The sequence below is a fragment of the Dendropsophus ebraccatus genome, chromosome 10 (assembly GCF_027789765.1).
Source record: "Dendropsophus ebraccatus isolate aDenEbr1 chromosome 10, aDenEbr1.pat, whole genome shotgun sequence".
In the NCBI taxonomy this organism is placed as follows: Eukaryota; Metazoa; Chordata; class Amphibia; order Anura; family Hylidae; genus Dendropsophus; species Dendropsophus ebraccatus.
Genome location: NC_091463.1, coordinates 2,360,954 through 2,383,464, shown reverse-complemented (window position 1 = coordinate 2,383,464; position 22,511 = coordinate 2,360,954). Strand labels below are relative to the sequence as shown.

The following is a 22,511-nucleotide window of genomic DNA, read 5'->3' as shown; positions in this document are numbered from 1 at the left end:
CCCTCACACCGTCCTCCCCTCACACCGTCCTCCCCTCACACCGTCCTCCCCTCACACCGCAACCCCTCACACCGTCCTCCCCTCACACTGCAACCCCTCACACCGTCCTCCCCTCACACCGTCCTCCCCTCACACCATCCTCCCCTCACACCCTCCTCCCCTCACACCGCAACCCCTCACACCATCCTCCCCTCACACCGTCCTCCCCTCACACCATCCTCCCCTCACACCATCCTCCCCTCACACCATCCTCCCCTCACACCATCTTCCCCTCACACCGTCCTCCCCTCACACCGTCCTCCCCTCACACCATCCTCCCCTCACACTGCAACCCCTCACACCATCCTCCCCTCACACTGCAACCCCTCACACCGTCCTCCCGTCACACCATCCTCCCCTCACACCGCAACCCCTCACACCGTCCTCCCCTCACACCGTCCTCCCCTCACACCGTCCTCCCCTCACTCCGTCCTCCCCTCACACCGTCCTCCCCTCACACTGCAACCCCTCACACTGCAACCCCTCACACCATCCTCCCCTCACACCGCAACCCCTCACACCGTCCTCCCCTCACACCGTCCTCCCCTCACACCGTCCTCCCCTCACACCGTCCTCCCCTCACACCGTCCTCCCCTCACACCGTCCTCCCCTCACACCGTCCTCCCCTCACACCATCCTCCCCTCACACTGCAACCACTCACACTGCAACCCCTCACACTGCAACCCCTCACACTGCAACCCCTCACACTGCAACCCCTCACACCATCCTCCCCTCACACTGCAACCCCTCACACCGTCCTCCCCTCACACCGTCCTCCCCTCACACCATCCTCCCCTCACACCATCCTCCCCTCACACCATCCTCCCCTCACACTGCAACCCCTCACACCGTCCTCCCCTCACACCATCCTCCCCTCACACTGCAACCCCTCACACCATCCTCCCCTCACACCGTCCTCCCCTCACACGGTCCTCCCCTCACACTGCAACCCCTCACACCATCCTCCCCTCACACCGTCCTCCCCTCACACTGCAACCCCTCACACCGTCCTCCCCTCACACCGTCCTGCCCTCACACCGTCCTGCCCTCACACCGTCCTGCCCTCACACCGTCCTGCCCTCACACCGTCCTCCCCTCACACCGTCCTCCCATCACACTGCAACCCCTCACACCGTCCTCCCCTCACACCATCCTCCCCTCAAACTGCAACCCCTCACACTGCAACCCCTCACACTGTCACCCCTCACACCATCCTCCCCTCACACTGCAACCCCTCACACCGTCCTCCCCTCACACCATCCTTCCCTCACACTGCAACCCCTCACACCATCCTCAATTCACACTGCAACCCTTCACACCATCCTCCCCTCACACTGTCACCCCTCACACCATCCTCCCCTCACACTGCAACCCCTCACACCATCCTCCCCTCACACTGCAACCCCTCACACCATCCTCCCCTCACACTGCAACCCCTCACACCGTCCTCCCCTCACACCGCAACCCCTCACACCATCCTTTCCTCACACCGTCCTCCCCTCACACCGTCCTCCCCTCACACTGCAACCCCTCACACCATCCTCCCCTCACACTGCAACCCCTCACACCGTCCTCCCCTCACACCGCAACCCCTCACACCGTCCTCCCCTCACACCATCCTCCCCTCACACCATCCTCCCCTCACACTGCAACCCCTCACACCATCCTCCCCTCACACTGCAACCCCTCACACCGTCCTCCCCTCACACCGTCCTCCCATCACACTGCAACCCCTCACACCGTCCTCCCCTCACACCATCCTCCCCTCACACTGCAACCCCTCACACCGTCCTCCCCTCACACCGTCCTCCCCTCACACCGTCCTCCCCTCACACCGTCCTCCCCTCACACCGTCCTCCCCTCACACCGTCCTCCCCTCACACTGCAACCCCTCACACCATCCTCCCCTCAAACTGCAACCCCTCACACTGCAACCCCTCACACCATCCTCCCCTCACACTGCAACCCCTCACACCGTCCTCCCCTCACACTGCAACCCCTCACACCGTCCTCCCCTCACACCATCCTCCCCTCACACGGTCCTCCCCTCACACCATCCTCCCCTCACACCGTCCTCCCCTCACACCATCCTCCCCTCACACTGCAACCCCTCACACTGCAACCCCTCACACCGTCCTCCCCTCACACTGCAACCCCTCACACCGTCCTCCCCTCACACCATCCTCCCCTCACACTGCAACCGCTCACACCGTCCTCCCCTCACACTGCAACCCCTCACACCATCCTCCCCTCACACCGTCCTCCCCTCACACTGCAACCTCTCACACCGTCCTCCCCTCACACCGCAACCCCTCACACCATCCTCCCCTCACACCGTCCTCCCCTCACACCTGCTCTATATATACTCTATGTCCCCCTGTGTGTATATACTGCTCTATATGTACTCTATGTCCCCCTGTGTGTATATACCTGCTCTATATGTACTCTATGTCCCCCTGTGTGTATATACCTGCTCTATATGTACTCTATGTCCCCCTGTGTGTATATACCTGCTCTATATGTACTCTATGTCCCCCTGTGTGTATATACTGCTCTATATGTACTCTATGTCCCCCTGTGTGTATATACCTGCTCTATATATACTCTATGTCCCTGTGTGTATATACCTGCTCTATATGTACTCTATGTCCCCCTGTGTGTATATACCTGATCTATATATACTCTATGTCCCTGTGTGTATATACCTGCTCTATATGTACTCTATGTCCCCCTGTGTGTATATACCTGCTCTATATATACTCTATGTCCCTGTGTGTATATACCTGCTCTATATATACTCTATGTCCCCCTGTGTGTATATACTGCTCTATATGTACTCTATGTCCCCCTGTGTGTATATACCTGCTCTATATATACTCTATGTCCCCCTGTGTGTATATACCTGCTCTATATGTACTCTATGTCCCCCTGTGTGTATATACCTGATCTATATATACTCTATGTCCCCCTGTGTGTATATACTGCTCTATATGTACTCTATGTCCCTGTGTGTATATACCTGCTCTATATGTACTCTATGTCCCCCTGTGTGTATATACCTGATCTATATATACTCTATGTCCCCCTGTGTATATACCTGCTCTATATGTACTCTATGTCCCCCTGTATATAAGGGTACTGGCTGTATATGGGGTACATGGTGTATATATGGGTACAGGCAGTATATAGGGGAACCAGCTGTATATAGAGCAAGGTACAGGCTGTATATAGGGCAGGATACAGGCAGTATATAGGGCAAGGTACAGGCTGTATATAGGGGTACAGGCAGTATATAGGGCAGGGTACAGGCTGTATATAGGGGTACAGGCAGTATATAGGGCAGGGTACAGGCTGTATATAGTGGTACAGGCTGTATATAGGGCAGGATACAGGCAGTATATAGGGGTACAGGCTGTATATAGTGGTACAGGCTATATATAGGGCAGGGTACAGGCTGTATATGGGGTAAAGGCTGTATATAGGGTGTACAGGCTGTACATGGGGGTACAGGCTGTATATAGGGGTACAGGCTATATATGGGAGTACCGGCTGTATATAGATCAGGGTACAGGCTGTATATAGTGGTACAGGCAGTATATGGGGGTACAGGCTGTATATAGGGGTACAGGCAGTATATAGGGGTACAGGCTGTATATAGTGGTACAGGCTGTATATAGTGGTACAGGCTGTATATAGGGCAGGGTACAGGCTGTATATAGGGGTACAGGCTATATATGGGGTACAGGCTGTATATGGGGGTGTAGGCTGTAAATAGGGGTACAGGCTGTATATGGGGGTGCAGGCTGTATATAGGGGTACAGACTTTATATAGGGCAGGGTACAGGCTGTATATAGGGCAGGGTACAGGCTGTATATAGGGGTACAGGCAGTATATAGGGCAGGATACAGGCTGTATATAGGGGTACAGGCTGTATATAGGGCAGGGTACAGGCTGTATATAGGGGTACAGGCTGTATACAGAGCAGGGTACAGGCTGTATATAGAGCAGGGTACAGGCTGTATATAGGGCAAGGTACAGGCTGTATATAGGGCAAGGTACAGGCTGTATATAGGAGTACAGGCAGTATATAGGGGTACAGGCAGTATATAAAGTTACAGGCTGTATATAGGGGTACAGGCTGTATATAGGGGTACAGGCTGTATATAGGAGTACAGGCTGTATATAGGGCAGGGTGCAGGATGTATATAGGGAAAGGTACAGGCAGTATATAGGGGTACAGGCAGTATATAGGGGTACAGGCTGCATATAGGGCAGGATACAGGCAGTATATAGGGGTACAGACTGTATATAAAGTTACAGGCTGTATATAGGGGTACAGGCTGTATATATGGCAGGGTGAAGGCTGTATATAGGGGTACAGGCTGTATATAGGGCAGGATACAGGCAGTATATAGGGGTACAGGCAGTATATAGGGGTACATGCAGTATATAGGGCAGGGTACAGGCAGTATATAGGGGTACAGGCTGTATATAGGGGTACAGGCAGTATATAGGGGTACAGGCAGTATATAGGGGTACAGGCAGTATATAGGGCAGGGTACAGGCAGTATATGGGGGTACAGGCAGTATATAGGGGTACAGGTAGTATATAGGTGTACAGGCTGTGTATAGGGCAGGGTGCAGGCTGTATATAGGGCAAGGTACAGGCAGTATATAGGGGTACAGGCAGTATATAGGAGTACAGGCTGTATATAGGGCAAGGTACAGGCAGTATATAGGGGTACAGGCTGTACATAGGGCAGGATACAGGCAGTATATAGGGGTACAGGCTGTATATAGGGCAGGATACAGGCTGTATATAGGGGTACAGGCTTTATATAGGGCAGGGTACAGGCTGTATATAGAGCAGGGTACAGGCTGTATATAGAGAAGGGTACAGGCTGTATATAGGGCAAGGTACAGGCTGTATATAGGGCAGGGTCCAGGCTGTATATAGTGGTACAGGCAGTATATAGGGCAGGGTACAGGCAGTATATAGGGGTACAGGCAGTATAAAGGGCAGGGTACAGGCTGTATATAGGGGTACAGGCTGTATATAGGGGTACAGGCTGTATATAGGGCAAGGTACAGGCTGTATATAGGGGTACAGGCTGTATATAGGGGTACAGACTATATAGGGTAGTCTGTATATAGGGGTACAGGCTGTATATGGGGGTACAGGCTGTATATAGGGGTACAGGCTGTATATAGGGCAGGGTACAGGCTGTATATGGGGTACAGGCTGTATATGGGGGTACAGGGTGTATATAGAGGTACAGGCTGTATATGGGTACAGGCTGTATATAGGGGTTCAGGCAGTATATAGGGGTACAGGTTGTATATAGGGCAGGGTACAGGCTGTATATAGGGGTACAGGCAGTATATAGGGGTACCGGCTGTATATGATAATACAGGCAGTATATAGGGGTACAGGCAGTATATAAAGTTACAGGCAGTATATAGGGTTGCAGGCTGTATATAGGGGTTCAGGCAGTATATAGGAGTACAGGCTGTATATAGGGCAGGGTGCAGGCTGTATATAGGGCAAGGTACAGGCTGTATATAGGGGTACAGGCAGAATATAGGGGTACAGGCTGTATATAGGGGTACAGGCTGTATATAGGGGTACAGGCAGTATATAGGGGTACAGGCAGTATAGAGGGGTACAGGCTGTATATAGGGCAGGATACAGGCAGTATATAGGGCAGGGTACAGGCAGTATATAGGGGTACAGGCTGTATATAGGGGTACATGCAGAATATAGGGGTACAGGCAGTATATAGGGCAGGGTACAGGCAGTATATAGGGGTACAGGCAGTATATAGGGCAGGATACAGGCAGTATATAGGGCAGGGTACAGGCTGTATATAGGGCAGGATACAGGCAGTATATAGGGCTGGGTACAGGCAGTATATAGGGGTACAGGCAGTATATAGGGCATGGTACAGGCAGTATATGGGTGTACAGGCAGTATATAGGGGTACAGGTAGTATATAGGGGTACAGGCTGTATATAGGGCAGGGTACAGGCAGTATATAGGGGTACAGGTAGTATATAGGGGTACAGGCTGTATATAGGGCAGGGTGCAGGCTGTATATAGGGCAAGGTACAGGCTGTATATAGGGGTACAGGCAGTATATAGGGGTACAGGCTGTATATAGGGCAGGATACAGGCAGTATATAGGGCAGGATACAGGCAGTATATAGGGCAGGGTACAGGCTGTATATAGGGGTACAGGCAGTATATAGGGCAGGGTACAGGCAGTATATGGGGGTACAGGCTGTATATAGGGGAGGGTACATGCAGTATATAGGGGTTCAGGCAGTATATAGGGGTACAGGCTGTATATAGGAATACAGGCTGTATATAGGGGTACAGGATGTATATAGGGCAGGATACAAGCTGTATATAGGGCAGGGTACAGGCTGTATATGGGGGTACAGGCTGTATATGGGGGTACAGGCAGTATATAGGGCAGGATACAAGCTGTATATAGTGGTACAGGCAGTATATAGGGGTACCAGCTGTATATGGTAATACAGGCAGTATATAGGGGTACAGGCAGTATATAGGGGTACAGGTAGTATATAGGGCAGGATACAAGCAGTATATAGGGCAGGATACAGGCTGTATATAGGGGTACAGGCTGTATATGGGGCAGGGTACAGGCAGTATATAGGTGTACAGGCAGTATATAGGGGTACAGGCAGTATATGGGGGTACAGGCTGTTTATAGGGATACAGGCAGTATATAGAAGTACAGGCTGTATATAGGGCAGGGTACAGGCAGTATATAGGGGTACAGGCAGTATATAGGGGTACAGGCAGTATATGGGGGTACAGGCAGTATATGGGGATACAGGCAGTATATAGGGGTACAGGCTGTATATAGGGGAGGATAAAGGCTGTATATAGGGGTACAGGCAGTATATGGGGGTACATGTTGTATATGGGGGTACAGGCAGCATATAGGGGTACAGGCCGTATATAGGGGTACAGGCTGTATATAGTGGTACAGGCTTTATATAGGGGTACAGTCAGTATATAGGAGTATAGGCTGTGTATAGCGGTACAGGCTGTATATAGGGCAGGATACAGGCAGTATATAGGGGTACAGGCTGTATATAGGGGTACAGGCTGTATATAGGGCAGGATACAGGCAATATATAGGGATACAGGCAGTATATGGGTGTACAGGCTGTATATAGGGCAGGGTACAGGCTGTATATAGGGCAGGGTACAGGCTGTATATAGGGGTACAGGCTGTATATAGGGGTACAGGGTGTATATAGGGCAGGGTACAGGCTGTATATAGGGGTACAGGCTGTATATAGGGCAGGGTACAGGCTGTATATAGGGGTACAGGCTGTATATAGGGCACTGTACAGGCTGTATATAGGGGTACAGGCTGTATATAGGGGTACAGGTTGTATATGGGGTACAGGCAGTATATAGGGGTACATGCCGTATATAGGGGTACAGGTAGTATATAGGGGTACAGGCAGTATATGGGGGTACAGGCAGTATAAAGGGCAGGATACAGGCAGTATATAGGAGTACAGGGTGTATATATGGGTACAGGCAGTATATGGGGTTACAGGCTGTATATAGAGCAAGGTACAGGCTGTATATAGGGCAGGGTACAGGGTGTATATAGGGTACAGGCAGTATATGGGGGTACAGGGTGTATATAGGGGTATAGGCAGTATATGGGGGTACAGGCTGTATATAGGGGTACCGGCTGTATATAGGGCAGGATACAGGCAGTATATAGGGGTACAGGCTGTATATAGGGCAGGATACAGGCAGTATATGGGGGTACAGGCAGAATATGGGGGTACAGGCTGTATATAGGGCAGGATACAGGCAGTATATAGGGGTACATGCTGTATATAGGGCAGGATACAGGCAGTATATAGGGGTACATGCTGTATATAGGGCAGGATACAGGCAGTATATAGGGCAGGGTACAGGCTGTATAAAGGGCAGGGTACAGGCATTATATAGGGGTACAGGCAGTATATAGTGCAGGGTACAGGCTGTATATAGGGGTACAGGCAGTATATAGGGCAGGGTAAAGGCTGTATATAGGGGTACAGGCAGTATATAGGGGTACAGGCAGTATATGGGGGTACAGGCAGTATATAGGGCAGGGTACAGGCTGTATATAGGGGTACAGGCAGTATATAGGGGTACAGGCTATATATAGGGGTACAGGCTGTATATAGGGGTACAGGCAGTATATAGGGGTACAGGCAGTATATAAAGTTACAGGCAGTATATAGGGTTGCAGGCTGTATATAGGGGTTCAGGCAGTATATAGGAGTACAGGCTGTATATAGGGCAGGGTGCAGGCTGTATATAGGGCAAGGTACAGGCTGTATATAGGGGTACAGGCAGAATATAGGGGTACAGGCTGTATATAGGGGTACAGGCAGTATATAGGGGTACAGGCAGTATAGAGGGGTACAGGCAGTATAGAGGGGTACAGGCTGTATATAGGGCAGGATACAGGCAGTATATAGGGCAGGGTACAGGCTGTATATAGGGGTACATGCAGAATATAGGGGTACAGGCTGTATATAGGGCAGGATACAGGCAGTATATAGGGCAGGGTACAGGCTGTATATAGGGCAGGATACAGGCAGTATATAGGGCTGGGTACAGGCAGTATATAGGGGTACAGGCAGTATATAGGGCATGGTACAGGCAGTATATGGGGGTACAGGCAGTATATGGGTGTACAGGCAGTATATAGGGGTACAGGTAGTATATAGGGGTACAGGCTGTATATAGGGCAGGGTACAGGCAGTATATGGGGGTACAGGCAGTATATAGGGGAACAGGTAGTATATAGGGGTACAGGCTGTATATAGGGCAGGGTGCAGGCTGTATATAGGGCAAGGTACAGGCTGTATATAGGGGTACAGGCAGTATATAGGGGTACAGGCTGTATATAGGGCAGGATACAGGCAGTATATAGGGCAGGATACAGGCAGTATATAGGGCAGGGTACAGGCTGTATATAGGGGTACAGGCAGTATATAGGGCAGGGTACCGGCAGTATATGGGGGTACAGGCTGTATATAGGGGAGGGTACATGCAGTATATAGGGGTTCAGGCAGTATATAGGGGTACAGGCTGTATATAGGAATACAGGCTGTATATAGGGGTACAGGATGTATATAGGGCAGGATACAAGCTGTATATAGGGCAGGGTACAGGCTGTATATGGGGGTACAGGCTGTATATGGGGGTACAGGCAGTATATAGGGCAGGATACAAGCTGTATATAGTGGTACAGGCAGTATATAGGGGTACCAGCTGTATATGGTAATACAGGCAGTATATAGGGGTACAGGCAGTATATAGGGGTACAGGTAGTATATAGGGCAGGATACAAGCAGTATATAGGGCAGGATACAGGCTGTATATAGGGGTACAGGCAGTATATAGGGGTACAGGCAGTATATGGGGGTACAGGCTGTTTATAGGGATACAGGCAGTATATAGAAGTACAGGCTGTATATAGGGCAGGGTACAGGCAGTATATAGGGGTACAGGCAGTATATAGGGGTACAGGCAGTATATGGGGGTACAGGCAGTATATGGGGATACAGGCAGTATATAGGGGTACAGGCTGTATATAGGGGAGGATAAAGGCTGTATATAGGGGTACAGGCAGTATATGGGGGTACATGTTGTATATGGGGGTACAGGCAGCATATAGGGGTACAGGCCGTATATAGGGGTACAGGCTGTATATAGTGGTACAGGCTTTATATAGGGGTACAGTCAGTATATAGGAGTATAGGCTGTGTATAGCGGTACAGGCTGTATATAGGGCAGGATACAGGCAGTATATAGGGGTACAGGCTGTATATAGGGGTACAGGCTGTATATAGGGCAGGATACAGGCAATATATAGGGATACAGGCAGTATATGGGTGTACAGGCTGTATATAGGGCAGGGTACAGGCTGTATATAGGGCAGGGTACAGGCTGTATATAGGGGTACAGGCTGTATATAGGGGTACAGGGTGTATATAGGGCAGGGTACAGGCTGTATATAGGGGTACAGGCTGTATATAGGGCAGGGTACAGGCTGTATATAGGGGTACAGGCTGTATATAGGGCACTGTACAGGCTGTATATAGGGGTACAGGCTGTATATAGGGGTACAGGCTTTATATAGGGGTACAGTCAGTATATAGGAGTATAGGCTGTGTATAGCGGTACAGGCTGTATATAGGGCAGGATACAGGCAGTATATAGGGGTACAGGCTGTATATAGGGGTACAGGCTGTATATAGGGCAGGATACAGGCAATATATAGGGATACAGGCAGTATATGGGTGTACAGGCTGTATATAGGGCAGGGTACAGGCTGTATATAGGGCAGGGTACAGGCTGTATATAGGGGTACAGGCTGTATATAGGGGTACAGGCTGTATATAGGGCAGGGTACAGGCTGTATATAGGGGTACAGGCTGTATATAGGGCAGGGTACAGGCTGTATATAGGGGTACAGGCTGTATATAGGGCACTGTACAGGCTGTATATAGGGGTACAGGCTGTATATAGGGGTACAGGTTGTATATGGGGTACAGGCAGTATATAGGGGTACATGCCGTATATAGGGGTACAGGTAGTATATAGGGGTACAGGCAGTATATGGGGGTACAGGCAGTATAAAGGGCAGGATACAGGCAGTATATAGGGGTACAGGGTGTATATATGGGTACAGGCAGTATATGGGGTTACAGGCTGTATATAGAGCAAGGTACAGGCTGTATATAGGGCAGGGTACAGGGTGTATATAGGGTACAGGCAGTATATGGGGGTACAGGGTGTATATAGGGGTATAGGCAGTATATGGGGGTACAGGCTGTATATAGGGGTACCGGCTGTATATAGGGCAGGATACAGGCAGTATATAGGGGTACAGGCTGTATATAGGGCAGGATACAGGCAGTATATGGGGGTACAGGCAGAATATGGGGGTACAGGCTGTATATAGGGCAGGATACAGGCAGTATATAGGGGTACATGCTGTATATAGGGCAGGATACAGGCAGTATATAGGGGTACATGCTGTATATAGGGCAGGATACAGGCAGTATATAGGGCAGGGTACAGGCTGTATAAAGGGCAGGGTACAGGCATTATATAGGGGTACAGGCAGTATATAGTGCAGGGTACAGGCTGTATATAGGGGTACAGGCAGTATATAGGGCAGGGTAAAGGCTGTATATAGGGGTACAGGCAGTATATAGGGGTACAGGCAGTATATGGGGGTACAGGCAGTATATAGGGCAGGGTACAGGCTGTATATAGGGGTACAGGCAGTATATAGGGGTACAGGCTATATATAGGGGTACAGGCTGTATATAGGGGTACAGGCAGTATATAGGGCAGGGTACCGGCTGTATATAGTGGTACAGGCAGTATATAGGGCAGGGTACAGGCTGTATATAGGGGTACAGGCAGTATATAGGGCAGGATACAGGCAGTATATAGGGGTACAGGCAGTATATAGGGGTACAGGCTGTATATAGTGGTACAGGCAGTATATAGGGCAGGATACAGGCTGTATATAGTGGTAAAGGCAGTATATAGGGCAGGATACAGGCAGTATATAGGGGTACAGGCAGTATATAGGAGTACAGGCTGTATATAGGGTAGGATACAGGCTGTATATAGGGGTACAGGCAGTATATAGGGCAGGATACAGGCTGTATATAGGGGTACAGGCAGTATATAGGGCAGGGTACAGGCAGTATATAGGAGTACAGGCTGTATATAGGGCAGGGTACAGGCTGTATATAGGGGTACAGGCTGTATATAGTGGTACAGGCTGTATATAGGGCAGGGTACAGGCTGTATATAGGGCAGGGTACAGGCTGTATATAGGGCAGGGTACCGAGGCTGTATATAGTGGTACAGGCTGTATATAGGGCAGGGTACAGGCTGTATATAGGGGTACAGGCAGTATATAGGGCAGGGTACAGGCAGTATATAGGGCAGGATACAGGCTGTATATAGGGGTACAGGCAGTATATAGGGCAGGGTACAGGCTGTATATAGGGGTACAGGCAGTATATAGGGCAGGGTACAGGCTGTATATAGGAGTACAGGCTGTATATAAGGCAGGGTACAGGCTGTATATAGGGGTACAGGCAGTATATAGGGGTACAGGCAGTATATAGGGCAGGATACAGGCTGTATATAGGGGTACAGGCAGTACATAGGGGTACAGGCTGTATATAGGGGTACAGGCAGTATATAGGGGTACAGGCAGTATATAGGGGTACAGGCAGTATATAGGGCAGGATACAGGCTGTATATAGGGGTACAGGCAGTATATAGGGGTACAGGCAGTATATAGGGGTACAGGCAGTATATAGGGCAGGATACAGGCTGTATATAGGGGTACAGGCAGTATATAGGGCAGGATACAGGCTGTATATAGGGGTACAGGCAGTATATAGGGCAGGATACAGGCTGTATATAGGGGTACAGGCTGTATATAGGGGTACAGGCAGTATATAGGGGTACAGGCTGCATATAGGGCAGGATACAGGCTGTATATAGGGGTACAGGCAGTATATAGGGCAGGGTACAGGCTGTATATAGGAGTACAGGCTGTATATAAGGCAGGGTACAGGCTGTATATAGGGGTACAGGCAGTATATAGGGGTACAGGCAGTATATAGGGCAGGATACAGGCTGTATATAGGGGTACAGGCAGTACATAGGGGTACAGGCTGTATATAGGGGTACAGGCAGTATATAGGGGTACAGGCAGTATATAGGGGTACAGGCAGTATATAGGGCAGGATACAGGCTGTATATAGGGGTACAGGCAGTATATAGGGGTACAGGCAGTATATAGGGGTACAGGCAGTATATAGGGCAGGATACAGGCTGTATATAGGGGTACAGGCAGTATATAGGGCAGGATACAGGCTGTATATAGGGGTACAGGCAGTATATAGGGCAGGATACAGGCTGTATATAGGGGTACAGGCTGTATATAGGGGTACAGGCAGTATATAGGGGTACAGGCTGCATATAGGGCAGGATACAGGCTGTATATAGGGGTACAGGCAGTATATAGGGCAGGATACAGGCTGTATATAGGGGTACAGGCAGTATATAGGGCAGGATACAGGCTGTATATAGAGCAGGATACAGGCAGTATATAGGGGTACAGGCTGTATATAGGGGTACAGGCAGTATATAGGGGTACAGGCTGCATATAGGGCAGGATACAGGCAGTATATAGGGCAGGATACAGGCTGTATATAGGGGTACAGGCTGTATATAGGGCAGGGTACAGGCTGTATATAGGGGTACAGGCAGTATATAGGGATACAGGCTGTATATAGGGGTACAGGCAGTATATAGGGCAGGATACAGGCTGTATATAGGGGCACAGGCAGTATATAGGGCAGGGTACAGGCTGTATATAGGGGTACAGGCAGTATATAGGGGCACAGGCAGTATATAGGGCAGGGTACAGGCTGTATATAGGGGTACAGGCAGTATATAGGGCAGGATACAGGCTGTATTTAGGGGTACATGCAGTATATAGGGCAGGGTACAGGCTGTATATAGGGGTACAGGCAGTATATAGGGGTACAGGCTGTATATAGGGGTACAGGCAGTATATAGGGGTACAGGCTGTATATAGGGGTACAGGCAGTATATAGGGGCACAGGCAGTATATAGGGCAGGGTACAGGCTGTATATAGGGGTACAGGCAGTATATAGGGCAGGATACAGGCTGTATATAGGGGTACAGGCTGTATATAGGGCAGGGTACAGGCTGTATATAGGAGTACAGGCAGTATATAGGGCAGGATACAGGCTGTATATAGGGGTACAGGCTGTATATAGGGCAGGGTACAGGCTGTATATAGGGGTACAGGCTGTATATAGGGCAGGATACAGGCTGTATATAGGGGTACAGGCTGTATATAGGGCAGGATACAGGCTGTATATAGGGGTACAGGCAGTATATAGGGCAGGGTACAGGCTGTATATAGGGGTACAGGCAGTATATAGGGGTACAGGCAGTATATAGGGCAGGGTACAGGCTGTATATAGGGGTACAGGCAGTATATAGGGGTACAGGCAGTATATAGGGGTACAGGCTGTATATAGGGGTACAGGCAGTATATAGGGGTACAGGCTGTATATAGGGGTACAGGCTGTATATATGGGTACAGGCAGTATATAGGGCAGGGTACAGGCTGTATATAGGGGTACAGGCAGTATATAGGGCAGGGTACAGGCAGTATATAGGGCAGGGTACAGGCTGTATATAGGGGTACAGGCAGTATATAGGGGTACAGGCTGTATATAGGGGTACAGGCAGTATATAGGGCAGGGTGCAGGATGTATATAGGGAAAGGTACAGGCAGTATATAGGGCAGGGTACAGGCTGTATATAGGGCAGGGTACAGGCAGTATATAGGGCAGGGTACAGGCTGTATATAGGGGTACAGGCAGTATATAGGGCAGGGTACAGGCAGTATATAGGGCAGGGTACAGGCAGTATATAGGGCAGGGTACAGGCTGTATATAGGGGTACAGGCAGTATATAGGGCAGGGTACAGGCAGTATATAGGGCAGGGTACAGGCAGTATATAGGGCAGGGTACAGGCTGTATATAGGGGTACAGGCAGTATATAGGGGCACAGGCAGTATATAGGACAGGATACACACGGACAATGAGCCGTGTGTATATAGGGGGGGGGGGGTCTCCCCTATTTCCGGTCTCATGCAGGCCACTTATGATGCCGCCTCCCCCGGGAGACACCGACCACTGCCCCCTAGCAGCCATCAGCCCGGCAGCGGGGAGACACGGAGCCGCTGGCCGCGGGATCACCCCCACACTGGGCGCTCTCCCTCCCTTTCCCGGCCACTCCATGGAGGGGGGAAGGGAGAGAATGACGCGGGGGCTGCTGGGACTTGTAGTCTCTTCTGGCCGGGCATTTCCATTTCCTGCAGTAGCAGCGCATGCGGCTCAGATACTACAAATCCCGGCGGGCTGTGCGGGCTCGGCGCATGCGCGCTGTTCACTCCGAACTCGTCTATTATGCTGCCTTGGTGAGGATAAAAAGAAGAGGCGCTGGAGGGGACGGAGCGGGGATCGTGACGGAGCGGCGGGGGAAAGTAATGGCCGGCCCTATGGCCGCTCTTCCTGTGTGTGTGTCTGTGTGTGCGGGCTGGCGGGCGGGCCGGGGCACTGCGGGGCTGGCGGCGGGGGGAGCCGAGGCGCCGAGCTGGGGCCCCCCTCCCCCCGCCGCTGTGTGGTAGCGGCCGCTCCGGACCAGGCTTTGTGATAATACATTGTAACAAAAGCTTCCGCGCGGAGCCGGGCAGAGAGTGTGAGCGGCCGGAGCCGCCCGGGGGCGCTGTGTGTACCGGCCGCCTGTGCTCAGCCCGGCCCGGGGAGAGGGGACATCTTCCCTGCCCGCCATCTTTTAAAGGGGAGCTATCCTGGGAGGCGGCTCCGGGCTGTGGGAGAGGCGGATCCCGGCACCGGCTGCGGCCTCCAGGCTTCATCCGAGCGGCAACGGAGCCCGGCAGGTAGAGGCGGCTGTGTGTGAGCGGTGTCCCGGCCTGAGGGTGGAGGGATAGATCGGTAGTGACACCTGTCAGGCAGAGATCTGGTGGATGTATAGGTCAGTAGTGACAGGTCACCTGTCAGGTAGAGATCTGGTGATATGTGGATGTATAGGTCAGTAAGGACAGGTCACCTGTCAGGCAGAGATCTGGTGGATGTATAGGTCAGTAGTGACAGGTCACCTGTCAGGTAGAGATCTGGTAGGTGAATAGATCAGTAGTAACAGGTCACCTGTCAGGTAGAGATCTGGTAGGTGTATAGGTCAGTAGTGACAGGTCACCTGTCAGGTAGAGATCTGGTGGATGTATAGGTCAGTAGTGACAGGTCACCTGTCAGGTAGAGATCTGGTAGGTGAATAGATCAGTAGTAACAGGTCACCTGTCAGGTAGAGATCTGGTAGGTGTATAGGTCAGTAGTAACAGGTCACCTGTCAGGCAGAGATCTGGTGGATGTATAGGTCAGTAGTGACAGGTCACCTGTCAGGTAGAGATCTGGTAGGTGAATAGATCAGTAGTAACAGGTCACCTGTCAGGTAGAGATCTGGTAGGTGAATAGATCAGTAGTAACAGGTCACCTGTCAGGTAGAGATGTGGAGGTATAGGTCAGTAGTGACAGGTCACCTGTCAGGCAGAGATCTGGTAGGTGTATAGATCAGTAGTAACAGGTCACCTGTCAGGCAGAGATCTGGTGGATGTATAGATCAGTAGTAACAGGTCACCTGTCAGGCACAGATCTGGTAGGTGTATAGGTCAGTAGTAACAGGTCACCTGTCAGGCAGAGATCTGGTTGATGTATAGATCAGTAGTAACAGGTCACCTGTCAGGCAGAGATCTGGTGGATGTATAGATCAGTAGTAACAGGTCACCTGTCAGGCAGAGATCTGGTGGATGTATAGATCAGTAGTAACAGGTCACCTGTCAGGCAGAGATCTGGTGGATGTATAGATCAGTAGTAACAGGTCACCTGTCAGGTAGAGATCTGGTGGATGTGGATGTATAGATCAGTAGTGACAGGTCACCTGTCAGGTAGAGATCTGGTGGATGTATAGATCGGTAGTGACAGGTCACCTGTCAGGTAGCGATCTGGTGGATGTGTAGATCGGTAGTGATAGGTCACCTGTCAGGTAGAGATCTGGTGGATGTGTAGATCGGTAGTGATAGGTCACCTGTCAGGTAGAGATCTGGTGATATGTGGATGTATAGATCAGTAGGGACAGGTCACCTGTCAGGTAGAGATCTGGTTGATGTATAGATCAGTAGTAACAGGTCACCTGTCAGGCAGAGATCTGGTGGATGTATAGATCAATAGTAACAGGTCACCTGTCAGGCAGAGATCTGGTGGATGTATAGATCAGTAGTAACAGGTCACCTGTCAGGTAGAGATCTGGTGGATGTGGATGTATAGATCAGTAGTGACAGGTCACCTGTCAGGTAGAGATCTGGTGATATGTGGATGTATAGATCAGTAGGGACAGGTCACCTGTCAGGTAGAGATCTGGTGATATGTGGATGTATAGATCAGTAGGGACAGGTCACCTGTCAGGTAGAGATCTGGTGGATGTATAGATCAGTAGGGACAGGTCACCTGTCAGGTAGAGATCTGGTGGATGTATAGATCAGTAGGGACAGGTCACCTGTCAGGTAGAGATCTGGTGGATGTATAGATCAGTAGGGACAGGTCACCTGTCAGGTAGAGATCTGGTGGATGTGGATGTATAGATCAGTAGAGACAGGTCACCTGTCAGGTAGAGATCTGGTGGATGTGGATGTATAGATCAGTAGGGACAGGTCACCTGTCAGGTAGAGATCTGGTGGATGTATAGATCAGTAGGGACAGGTCACCTGTCAGATAGAGATCTGGTGGATGTGGATGTATAGATCAGTAGGGACAGGTCACCTGTCAGGTAGAGATCTGGTGGATGTATAGATCAGTAGGGACAGGTCACCTGTCAGGTAGAGATCTGGTGGATGTATAGATCAGTAGTGACAGGTCACCTGTCAGGTAGAGATCTGGTGGATGTGGATGTATAGTTCAGTAGGGACAGGTCACCTGTCAGGTAGAGATCTGGTGGATGTGGATGTATAGATCAGTAGGGACAGGTCACCTGTCAGGTAGAGATCTGGTGGATGTGGATGTATAGATCAGTAGGGACAGGTCATTTGTCAGGTACAGATCTGGTGGATGTGGATGTATAGATCAGTAGGGACAGGTCACTTGTCAGGTAGAGATCTGGTGGATGTGGATGTATAGATCAGTAGGGACAGGTCACTTGTCAGGTAGAGATCTGGTGGATGTGGATGTATAGATCAGTAGGGACAGGTCACCTGTCAGGTAGAGATCTGGTGGATGTGGATGTATAGATCAGTAGGGACAGGTCACCTGTCAGGTAGAGATCTGGTGGATGTGGATGTATAGATCAGTAGGGACAGGTCACTTGTCAGGTAGAGATCTGGTGGATGTGGATGTATAGATCAGTAAGGACAGGTCGCCTGTCAGGTAGAGATCTGGTGGATGTGGATGTATAGATCAGTAGGGACAGGTCGCCTGTCAGGTAGAGATCTGGTGGATGTGGATGTATAGATCAGTAGGGACAGGTCACTTGTCAGGTAGAGATCTGGTGGATGTGGATGTATAGATCAGTAGGGACAGGTCACCTGTCAGGTAGAGATCTGGTGGATGTGGATGTATAGATCAGTAGGGACAGGTCACTTGTCAGGTAGAGATCTGGTGGATGTGGATGTATAGATCAGTAGGGACAGGTCACTTGTCAGGTAGAGATCTGGTGGATGTGGATGTATAGATCAGTAGGGACAGGTCACTTGTCAGGTAGAGATCTGGTGGATGTGGATGTATAGATCAGTAGGGACAGGTCACTTGTCAGGTAGAGATCTGGTGGATGTGGATGTATAGATCAGTAGGGACAGGTCACTTGTCAGGTAGAGATCTGGTGGATGTGGATGTATAGATCAGTAGGGACAGGTCACTTGTCAGGTAGAGCTCAGTACAGAGTGTGGTGCAGTCTAACAGGACTTCCCAGGGCGGCATCTAGCGTCTTAAGCTGCCGGGAGTCAAATGCCGAATCCGTACAGTGTGCCAGCTCCGCTCCACACCAGTCCTGGTCCATCTTCCAGGATCAGTGCGGTGGGTTATAGGTTGCCGGCAGGTTACCAGTCTGTGGGGGGCCCGGGCGGGCAGGTTACCAGTCTGTGGGGGGCCCGGGCGGGCAGGTTACCAGTCTGTGGGGGGCCCGGGCGGGCAGGTTACCAGTCTGTGGGGGGCCCGGGCGGGCAGGTTACCAGTCTGTGGGGGGCCCGGGCGGGCAGGTTACCAGTCTGTGGGGGGCCCGGCCGGTTACCAGTCTGTGGGGGGCCCGGCCGGCAGGTTACCAGTCTGTGGGGGGCCCGGGCGGGCAGGTTACCAGTCTGTGGGGGGCCCGGGCGGGCAGGTTACCAGTCTGTGGGGGGCCCGGCCGGTTACCAGTCTGTGGGGGGCCCGGCCGGCAGGTTACCAGTCTGTGGGGGGCCCGGCCGGTTACCAGTCTGTGGGGGGCCCGGGCGGGCAGGTTACCAGTCTGTGGGGGGCCCGGGCGGGCAGGTTACCAGTCTGTGGGGGGCCCGGGCGGGCAGGTTACCAGTCTGTGGGGGGCCCGGGCGGGTAGGTTACCAGTCTGTGGGGGGCCCGGGCGGGCAGGTTACCAGTCTGTGGGGGGCCCGGGCGGGCAGGTTACCAGTCTGGGGGGGGCCCGGGCGGGCAGGTTACCAGTCTGTGGGGGGCCCGGGCGGGCAGGTTACCAGTCTGTGGGGGGCCCGGGCGGGCAGGTTACCAGTCTGTGGGGGGCCCGGGCGGGCAGGTTACCAGTCTGTGGGGGGCCCGGGCGGGCAGGTTACCAGTCTGTGGGGGGCCCGGGCGGGCAGGTTACCAGTCTGTGGGGGGCCCGGGCGGGCAGGTTACCAGTCTCTGGGGGGCCCGGGCGGGCAGGTTACCAGTCTGTGGGGGGCCCGGGCGGGCAGGTTACCAGTCTGTGGGGGGCCCGGGCGGGCAGGTTACCAGTCTGTGGGGGGCCCGGGCGGGCAGGTTACCAGTCTGTGGGGGGCCCGGGCGGGCAGGTTACCAGTCTGTGGGGGGCCCGGGCGGGCAGGTTACCAGTCTGTGGGGGGCCCGGGCGGGCAGGTTACCAGTCTGTGGGGGGCCCGGGCGGGCAGGTTACCAGTCTGTGGGGGGCCCGGGCGGGCAGGTTACCAGTCTGTGGGGGGCCCGGGCGGGCAGGTTACCAGTCTGTGGGGGGCCCGGGCGGGCAGGTTACCAGTCTGTGGGGGGCCCGGGCGGGCAGGTTACCAGTCTGTGGGGGGCCCGGGCGGGCAGGTTACCAGTCTGTGGGGGGCCCGGGCGGGCAGGTTACCAGTCTGTAGGGCTGGGGGGGAGGTCTGGTGTATCTGCTGTGTGTGTGTGGGGGGTCTGGTGTATCTGCTGTGTGTGTGTGGGGGGTCTGGTGTATCTGTGTGTGTGTGTGGGGGGGGTCTGGTGTATCTGTGTGTGTGTGGGGGGGGGTCTGGTGTATCTGTGTGTGTGTGTGGGGGGGGGTCTGGTGTATCTGTGTGTGTGTGTGGGGGGGGTCTGGTGTATCTGTGTGTGTGTGTGGGGGGGGGGGGTCTGGTGTATCTGTGTGTGTGTGTGGGGGGGGGGGGTCTGGTGTATCTGTGTGTGTGTGTGTGGGGGGGGGGTCTGGTGTATCTGTGTGTGTGTGTGGGGGGGGGGGGGGTCTGGTGTATCTGTGTGTGTGTGGGGGGGGGGGGTCTGGTGTATCTGTGTGTGTGGGGGGGGGGGGTCTGGTGTATCTGTGTGTGTGTGTGGGGGGGTCTGGTGTATCTGTGTGTGTGGGGGGGTCTGGTGTTTATTTGCCGCACTCGCTCTCTGCCGGTTACACAATATTCCTTTAGGGACGGGGACTCCGGATTAGTTACTTTGGTTCCTCTGGGACCTCAGGAAATATTCTCCGTCTTTTGGGGAATAACCTGATGCTTTTGTTTTTGTCTGCAATTACAATCCGCGGTGTGTCCGCCCCCCTGTGTATCCTCTGGTTTATTCTGACAGACGCTGGGCCTCCCGGGGACAGCACTCTGCTTGCCAAGACTCCTGAAGGGATGTATGGTCGGAGGACCATGATGGTATGCTGGGCTGTAGTGTAATAATGGTTGGCAGGGCGTGCTGGGGGTTGTCTTTTTAGTAAGCGCCATGTTCACACTGTGCTGTACACTTCTGGTCCTCTTGTATTAGATGATTGTCAGGGTTGGTAGGTAAGGATAGTGACATAGGAGAAGGGTTGGTAGGTAAGGATAGTGACAGGAGAAGGGTTGGTGGGTAAGGATAGTGACATAGGAGACGGGTTGGTGGGTAAGGATAGTGACATAGGAGAAGGGTTGGTGGGTAAGGATAGTGATATAGGAGAAGGGTTAGTAGGTAAGGATAGTGACATAGGAGAAGGGTTGGTAGGTAAGGATAGTGACATAGGAGAAAGGTTGGTGGGTAAGGATAGTGACATAGGAGAAGGGTTGGTAGGTAAGGATAGTGACATAGGAGAAGGGTTGGTAGGTAAGGATAGTGACATAGGAGGAGGGTTGGTGGGTAAGGATAGTGACATAGGAGAAGGGTTGGTAGGTAAGGATAGTGACAGGAGAAGGGTTGGTAGGTAAGGATAGTGACATAGGAGAAGGGTTGGTGGGTAAGGATAGTGATATAGTAGAAGGTTTGGTGAGTAAGGATAGTGACATAGGAGAAGGGTTAGTAGGTAAGGATAGTGACATAGGAGAAGGGTTGGTGGGTAAGGATAGTGACATAGAAGAAGGGTTGGTAGGTAAGGATAGTGATATAGGAGAAGGGTTGGTGGGTAAGGATAGTGACATAGGAGAAGGGTTGGTAGGTAAGGATAGTGACATAGGAGGAGGGTTGGTGGGTAAGGATAGTGACATAGGAGGAGGGTTGGTAGGTAAGGATAGTGACATAGGAGAAGGGTTGGTGGGTAAGGATAGTGACATAGGAGAAGGGTTGGTAGGTAAGGATAGTGACAGGAGAAGGGTTGGTAGGTAAGGATAGTGACAGGAGAAGGGTTGGTAGGTAAGGATAGTGACATAGGAGAAGGGTTGGTAGGTAAGGATAGTGACATAGGAGGAGGGTTGGTGGGTAAGGATAGTGACATAGGAGAAGGGTTGGTGGGTAAGGATAGTGATATAGGGGAAGGGTCGGTGGGTAAGGATAGTGATATAGGAGAAGGGTTGGTGGGTAAGGATAGTGACATAGGAGAAGGGTTGGTTGGTAAGGATAGTGACATAGGAGACGGGTTGGTGGGTAAGGATAGTGACATAGGTGAAGGGTTGGTGGGTAAGGATAGTGACATAGGTGAAGGGTTGGTGGGTAAGGATAGTGACATAGGAGAAGGGTTGGTGGGTAAGGATAGTGACATAGGTGAAGGGTTGGTGGGTAAGGATAGTGACATAGGAGAAGGGTTGGTGGGTAAGGATAGTGACATAGGAGAAGGGTTGGTGGGTAAGGATAGTGACATAGGTGAAGGGTTGGTGGGTAAGGATAGTGACATAGGAGAAGGGTTGGTGGGTAAGGATAGTGACATAGGTGAAGGGTTGGTGGGTAAGGATAGTGACATAGGTGAAGGGTTGGTGGGTAAGGATAGTGACATAGGAGAAGGGTTGGTGGGTAAGGATAGTGACATAGGAGAAGGGTTGGTGGGTAAGGATAGTGACATAGGAGAAGGGTTGGTGGGTAAGGATAGTGACATAGGAGAAGGGTTGGTGGGTAAGGTTTGTCTGTCGCTGATGACAGT

At 51.9% G+C, this 22,511-nt stretch overlaps 1 protein-coding gene across 9 annotated transcripts in view; it reads left to right on the top strand.

The window, feature by feature from the left end:
- The window catches only part of BRD3 (bromodomain containing 3), a 65,241-nt gene that overhangs the window by 917 nt on the left and 41,813 nt on the right, over positions 1 to 22,511 (top strand). For 4 of the 9 annotated variants that reach the window (XM_069986299.1, XM_069986292.1, XM_069986301.1 and 1 more), the window contains exon 1: positions 15,135 to 15,225. The exons of 3 other annotated variants lie outside the window; for them this stretch is intronic. The gene's annotated coding sequence lies outside the window, so the exon portion shown is untranslated. Of the gene's footprint in view, positions 1 to 15,134; positions 15,226 to 15,402; positions 15,643 to 15,702; positions 15,726 to 22,511 lie in introns of those variants that run through there. 2 more of the 9 variants (XM_069986293.1, XM_069986295.1) reach the window with 2 other exon arrangements.